This window comes from Coenobita brevimanus, chromosome 88, assembly GCF_032717465.1.
Source record: "Coenobita brevimanus isolate Jiangsu-jjx chromosome 88, ASM3271746v2, whole genome shotgun sequence".
NCBI lineage: Eukaryota > Metazoa > Arthropoda > Malacostraca > Decapoda > Coenobitidae > Coenobita > Coenobita brevimanus.
The window spans coordinates 29,291,184-29,299,646 of record NC_137041.1 but is presented as its reverse complement, the minus strand read 5'-3'; positions in this window follow the sequence as shown (position 1 = coordinate 29,299,646).

Below are 8,463 nucleotides of genomic sequence, written 5' to 3'. Positions count from 1 at the left end.
TCCCAATTACAGGTGCTGCTGAAGTTGATATTGTAGAAAAAGTTGCTTGTGTCTTGGAGGAGTTTAAGTGTTCATACCCTGAAAGCTGTACTCCTTGACAACAAGCAAACGAACACTGGATGACAGGGATGGCTTGTAACAGCCCTGGAAAATAAAACGGAGCGGAAACTGCATACAAATCGCTGTTCACTCCATCAAAATGAACATCCTTTCAGAGCTGTCTTCAATCATCTTGTGTAAGAATAAGCAACTTACCTACCCACCTACCTACTGACCTACCTGCTTACCTACTTACCCACCTACTTACTTACCTACCCACCTACCTGCTTACCTACATACCTACTTACCTACAGACCTACCTACCTACCCACCTACCTACTTACCTGCATACCTTCTTACCTACCTACCTACTTACCTACCCACCTACCAACTTACCTGCCTACCTACTTACGTACCGACCTACCTACCTACCTAGGTGGGAGGGAGCAACCGGATGTTTCACGCTGACCCATCTGTGAGTCAGAACTGACAACACTAGATTCTTTCTGTATGCAGATTGAAAGTGACATTGAACACCACTCCTACTCTCTAGCTCTAGCTTAGAAGATTGTAAGAGAAGTCAGAGAATAGCTACACTCTGTAGGGGTAGCATCGGGGCCCTTTCAATAAACCATCCAGTGGGGAAGACGGAGTTTTTCTAAGATTACCTGTAATTCTGATAGTAACTCTACGGACCCACATCCCACATTTTGGTGACAGCGAGGTCAAGAACCATCCTTATTTTCAAGTCTGCCTGCCGTCAAGTCCAGTAGCTTGTATACCGACTGTCTGCCATCCCCGGCCAACCCTGGCTGTCACAGAACCTGTCTGTCATCTAGCCTGTCTGTCATCGAGCCTGTCTGTCTGCTACAGAGTCCGTCAGTGAGACAGTCTGCCATTAAAACAATCTGCCGCCACCATTCCTGCTGTCTGCCATAATCTGTCTGTCGATATCTGTCGTCAGCTCGGCCTGCCCGTCATTCAAATCACCCTGACAATGAGTATCTGCTGCCAAACTCGTCAGTGAGACTGCCTGTCACTAAAAACGTCTGCCGCCTCACGCTTGTGCTGTCTGCCACAAGCCGTCTGTCATCATATCGTCCCGGCCAACAATCCTGCTGATGTCACACCGCCAGTTACCCGGTGACCTACAACGTGCCCTCCGCAACCCCCACCAGATGCAGCTCACACCACTTACTGCAATAGATATTATTTAAGTGGGTGGAATTTAGGGCCATTCATTGAAAAAGATAAAAAAAAGAAAAAAAAAAGAAGAAAGAAAAAGAAAAAGACAAGAAAAGAAGTTCCTACTATTATTTTTGGACAAATAATCTTATTACATAATTTTTTCTTTCCTCTCTTGCAAGATTAAATTTCAATACTAAAAACAACTTCTCCAGTTTCATTTTCATACTCATTTTTTTTTTTTACTTTTCCATTCATATGAATGCTTCACTTGGGGGAGGCGGTGGCTGAACTGGTAAAGAGATGGCCTGTAGTCCTAATGGACCCAGGTTCTAATCCCGGCTAGGGCAGGGAACAGTTTAAGGATTAGAAATTCATTAAAGCAGACTTTACTGATCTGCCAGAAGGCCCGCCGACATGTCATAAAAATACCCCCGCTAATACCAGAACACCAGTCCTGTAAGAGACAGTCCAAGCAGGTATTCAATATGGACGGTGAGTGTTAGCGCCGAAGTGGTGACATGTGGAGATGAATGGAATATAGGAGGACTAATGGCCCTTGGGAACGGGTTGTGAAGCCTACGCCCAGAGTCGGACACACACACACACACACACACACATATATATATATATATATATATATATATATATATATATATATATATATATATATATATATATATATATATATATATGTTAATTGTTACTGTACATAAGAGTTTATTTTAGTTACAAAAAAAATCTCTTCACATATATTTACACATTATTTTCTCTTGTGCTTTTTCTCTCCAATTTATATTCATGACATTTCCTTACTTCAAGAAACCAAATGTATCTGACGTTGATATACATACTGCCGGAGATGATGTAAAACCTACTACCTTACACGACAATCTTACTTGTCTGAGACACGGAGACATATTCGCGAGAAACAGTTCTTTCAGCTGAGAATCATCTCAATACCTTAGAAATTTCTTAGTTACCTTCTTCTTCACGCATGTTCTAATGCTGTCCACAACAAGGAGATGGCCTACAAAAGGTACAAGAGCCAAAGCACCCCTGAATCTTATCTCCTTTATGTTTCTACCCAGAGTTGTGCTAAGTCTGTTCTTTGCTGTGCAAAAAACAATTTCATTCATACTAAGTGCTCTGAACTCTCCAACTCAAATTCTTCCTGCTCCTTTTGGCACCTTTCCAAAACCTTTCTAACAACTTTACATCATCCATCAATCCTCATTTTAACTATGATGACTCTGTAGCTGCTTCTTCAACTGATAAAGCAGAACACGTTTTTTCAGACTTTCTCCTCCAATTCCACTTTAGATGATTCCGGCGCTGTTCCTCCATCACTTCCTTCCTCTGACATCGTTAGGACTGACATTAGAATTACTGCAGTTGATGTATTTTCTGCCATCACTGGCCTTAATACTAACTAGGCATATGTGCCTGATGGAGTCCCTCCTGTTGTCCTCAAGAACCTTACTTTTGTGCTTACGACCTGCCTAGGTAAACTCTTTACTTTTGTCAACAAGTACCTTTCCTTCATACTGGAAGTTTGCTTTCATTCAACCTGGTCCAAAGAAGGATGACCATTTCTAGCCCTCCAACTATCGCCCAATTGCAGTAACATCCTGTAATTCAAAAGTTTTCGAAAATATTTTTAACAAAAATAAATAAAAGCATCTTTCCTATTACAATCTTCTTTCTGATCGCCAGTATTGGTTCCACCTGCGACGCTCCGCTGGTGATCTCATCTACCCTTCAGACTCCTGGTCATCCTCCTTTCGGGACTTTGGCGAAATCTTTGTTTTTGCACTTGACATCTCAAAGGCTTTCACTCCAGTCTGGCGTAAATCTTTAATTTCCAAACTGCCCTCTTATGGTTTCTATCCTATCTGTGCCCTCATCGCTAGCTTCCTTTCTATTCATTCTATGGACACCGTTCTTCTCCCAGGGCTATCAACAGTAGTGTTACTCAGGGCTCTGTCCTATCACCAACTCTCTTTATTCTATTCATCAATGACCTTCAAAGCTGTCCATTTACAATATCCCTATTAAATCATCCACTGATGACTCCACCCTTCACCTTTCCATTCACTTCTCGCAACAGCCATCTCAGTAACTACTTCAACAAAGAAGGAATGAGGCTATGGCACACCTAATGTCTACGTTGGCTCATATCTCCTATTGGAGTAAAAGTAATCCTTTTATTTTTAATGCATCAGAAACTCAATTCTTACATCTATTATCCCATCAAAATCTTCTGCAGAGGTATCCAGTAATTTTTAACAATATCCAACTCAATTTTGCATCATCTTTCAACATTCTCGGGATTTCATTCTCTCGGGGTTTATCTTGGAAAGCTCATATTACCTTACTTGTAAAATCAACTTCCAAGGGATTAGGTGTGCTAAGCCGACTCCATGCCTTCTTTACCCCTTGACTGTTGTTAACTATATACATGGGTTTTATTCTCCCCTGTGTAGAGTACAACTCTCATGTGCGAGGAGAACTCCCACATACTGCACTTCTCAACAAGATGGAATCAAAGGCTTTTAGTCTCATTAATTCTTCTCCTCTAACTGTCTCCCTTCAACCTCTATCTCTTTGTTGTTGTGTAGCATTTTTATCTCTTTTCTATTACCACTTCAATAGGCATTGTATCTCTGAACTGTCTGGTTGCCTTTCTCCACCACTACAGCATTCGCATAACACCCGTCTAGGGACAACTCTCATCCCTTTCTGTCCAGCACTCTAATGCAAGAGTTAACCGTTACTCCCAGTCCTTCATGTATGCAATAGGTCAGCTCTGGAACTGTCTTCCTCTGTCTTTATTTCCTATTGCCTATGACCTCCAGTCTTTCAAACGAGGGTGCCCAGACATCTTGAAATTAACGGATCTTAAATTTGGCACTCTGTTATCTTCTTTTTGTTTCTTCTTGGAGGGAACAGTTTTGCTGGCTTCTGACTTTGGTTCCTTCTTCCTTGCATAAAAAAAAATACTGACCACACTACCCAAAATATCCAGTATGGTCATTATTAACGCTTGTAAGAAGGCATGAGCAATAGGTTAGCCAAATGGGTGGCCTAAAATAGGCATGGCCACCCAGCATTTTCGGGGGAATACCTCCAGAGAGTGTTGAACAGTTCTTCTAGGGCCACCCCATGTGTGGGCTTGGCCATCCCGTAGCCCTGTTATTACCTGAATATGAGGAGGGGCTGCAAAACGTAAAGAATGACGTTGGAAGTGTGTGCAGGAAATGAAATCTAAAATTGAATGTAACAACGTAGACATGGGACGTGGAGGTCAGAGAACATAGAATGTGAGTGCCTTCATATACTCAGGTAGTAAGAGGAACAAGAATGGAAGATTAAAAGATGAAATGCATTATTATTATTGCATGGGAGAAAGGTTGCTGGTTCACTGACAGCAGTGTTAACGAAATGAGAAATGAGCATTTCAAGTAAGAAAGATGCTGCATAGCAGTGCTGAGATCATCACTAGCGTATGGAAGTGAAGCTTGAACATTGTTGAAAGGGCAAAAGTCAAGAGTAAGAGAACTGGGAATAAGATATCTGAAAGGAGCATGTGAAGTTATGTGGAGAGACAGAAAAACATGTATGAATCGAAAGAGCATTGTGGCACTGCAGTGATGCGCTGAATAGCATTGAAAAAGGTATCTTGAGATGGTTTGGCCTTATAGAAACAATGGAGAGTGAGAGACTGACATAGAGTGTACATGACTGAGGTGGAAGGGGAGGGCACGTATATAAGAGAAGGGATGAGTAGGAGAGAAGGCAGCTTGAAGACGTAGGACTGGGTAATGTGGAGGCGATATTTTTCTGGTCACTCCTACAATTATCGTGAATGACTGTAGACAGACAGAGAGATCGATTGATAAATCGAAAGACAGACTAACGGAGAGTTTTTCACTCTTTAGCATTTTCATTAACTATTGGGGAGTTTTCTTAAGTATATACATTTTCCAATAATTTTGTTTTCCATTCTCCTGATCATTCTCCACTTCTCTGTCTACCTTTGCCATCACCTAAAATCGCTTCATTCATATTCTCCCAGTATCGATTTTCCATTTCATTGCCAATATCTTTCCCACTATCTCAATCTTCTCTAGTCCCCTGACCTCTCTCTCTCTCTCTCTCTCTCTTTCTCTCTCATCACCTTCCATTTTTACATTACATCTATCGTCTTTGTCTTTTTCCACACCATCACTTCTTCCACTTTTCCTTCCTCCCCGCCCTCCTTCACTTCCCTATTGTGCCTTCCTTCCACCCTCTTTACACTCTCCCAGGTTCTCTGCCGTCTCATCCTTCTTTGTTATTGCCGCGATAAAATAAACGGGAGGAAGGTGTCCAGGTGAGAGATGAAAGACGATGCTGGAAATAAATTGGAAGTATATTGTCAAGAAAGGTAACATTTTATACACACACACACACACACACACACGCAAGCACGCACGCGCGCGCGAACACGTGTGTGCACATTAAAAGTTAGCGAAAACAAAGCTGCCTTCAGTTACAAATAATGAACAGACTTCAGTCTATAAGTAATGTTGAGGGTGACACTGATAAGTTGAATGATAGGTTAATAAAAGTGTTAAGGGAATCAACAGGGGTAGTAGGGAAAACTTATGCAACCAACGCCAACATGTTTTCATAAAAGACTCTTGAGATCATGAAAAGGAGATAAAATTGAAAACAAAGAAAGGTGGAAAAGAATGACTAGAATTAACAAGCTTATCAACAAGAGACGGAAAGAAGAAAAATGAAAGAGAAACATGGATCAGATCAAAGACCCCATCAAACAAGGAAAAACTCTGAAACACGTCCAAACCAAAATGGCACTACGAAAGCAACAAATTATATCTCTAAAAGACAAAAAACGGTATACTCATTAAAAACAGAGAGAAAATGAGGAAGAAAGTAGAAATATTCTACTGAGAACCGTGTGCATCAAAGACAACGGTACCGATAGCATCTTATCCGTTGATACAGCTGAAATACCAGAGGTGCGACCAGCTCTTAATGTATTAAAAGAGGAATGGCCCCAGGAGAAGATGGAATAATAGCAGATTTACTGTCAGTTACAGGAATAGAAGCTCAAAACCGGCTAGCCCACTTATTTGCTCAGTGTATAAAGAAAATTCCCGAAACCTGTTGCAATGAGTTAGTTATTTCGCTTCACAAAAAAGGCGACTCAAAAGATCTTAGTAACTATCGACCTGGTAGTTTATTATACATTAGTTATTTAAAAACTCTTCACTAAAGACCTTATAGACGTAATAAATTTTGAAAGAAACCAATCTCTTGAGCAGGTAGGATTCCGAAGCGAGTATTGGACGTATCATCCACACACAATGAATCAGCTGAGAAAACCACAAATTATAAAATCACCATGCCCAGGTTTCGTCGATTACGAAAAGGCTTTCGACTCGGTGGAGCACACAGCAGTTATAAATTCTTTGCGGGAACACTCTTTAGTATTCATTTCTTTTCCACTCACTGGCTCAGACACCATCCATTACTCACACTCTTTCTCTCAATCTCTCGCACCCTTTCCATCCGTCACATGCTGTCTGTTATTTTCTCTCTCTTACCATTTAACTCACCCGCTCCGACACACTCTGCCACCCTTTTGCGAACTGTCTCTTACAATTTATCGATCCATTCCTCATTTTATAGTTTTGGCTCTCACACCATTTAAGTAACTTCCACTTACACATTCTCACGTACTCTAACCCGTTCTCAGTCACTCTCTTACATTTGGTTTCTATCTCGCATTCACCTTAATAACAAAGCTTGTTACTCACTCTCGCATTTACTCATGTTCACACAGACTGTCTAATAAATTCTTTCACTCTCAGACTCACTCTACCACGCATCTTACTGCTATGCTCGTTACCATTCTCATACACCCTTACTCCTCCACACCCAGTAACTTCAGCACTCACTTACACCACTTTTCCCGTTACTGTTATACTCTCAAAGCCTGACTCATCTCTCTCTCTCTCTCTCTCTCTCTCTCTCTCTCTCTCTCTCTCTCTCTCTCTCACGCGGAGCCTACTTTCCAAGGCTCTGACACACACACACACACACACACATATATATATATATATATATATATATATATATATATATATATATATATATATATATATATGGAGCCTCTGTGGTACAGTGGTAGAGTGTGCGTTTCGCACGCTGGTGGACGAGGGTTCGCCTCCCGCCAGAGTTGTAAAAACTCTGGGAATCGTTCACCGAGCCACTTGCTACTTCGGCGGACATAAAGGGTGCTGTGGTTGAACCAGTGTCGCATACTAGTATGCTTACACCCAATCGGCTTAAGGCGGGCCGATTACACTTGGTTCACAGACTACTTACACATACAAAGCCACTACAACACAACAATCACACTCACAAGCACTTCTCACCCAACATACAGTCTCTACCAGACAGCCTAAGCCACTGGGTAGAGATACATTGGCTGTATCGTCCCTTCTTCGGTAGGGATAGGCCGGTCCTGCAGTGGACTTCAACGGCTGATGATGATGATGATTACATATATATATATATATATATATATATTTGTGTGTGTGTACATATAAATAGATAGATAGACAGATAGATACACACACACATATATACAGTATATCTATATATATATATATATAGATAGATAGATATACTATATTTATTTATTTATTTTCGTTCTTTATCTCTCCATCGACTCATCTAATATACTATAGTACTAGCTGTGTGTGTGTGTGTGTGTGTATTTTGGGCAGCCGAAACTACATATTCAATTCGCACTAAAACTGGCACAAAAATTGCAAAAAATTTGCTGATGTGAAAAAACTTGGTCCCATCACGATTGAAAAACTTTTACTATATTTAATGAGCGATCACAGTTTGACCAAAAAACGCTGCTCCAGAAGCCCAGCATAGGATCTTCATAGAATTTTTTTTGCCCAGAGGTAGAACTAAAATAAACTGTACCAGTAGCCGTGTGTCTGTGTGTGTACTTCAGCCTTGCGTTCGGACAGCTTGGATTCCTTTCCCAAAGCTGCAACGTTACACTAGAACAGCACATAAATGTGAGAGCCCTCTGCAGGAGCAAGTGTGAGGGGCCCGAAGGGCCCACAAGTGCTTGTTTATTATTATAATTATTTCTTTTGTGGCACTGTATCATACCACCATTATCATCCTTTGTACTACTTGGAT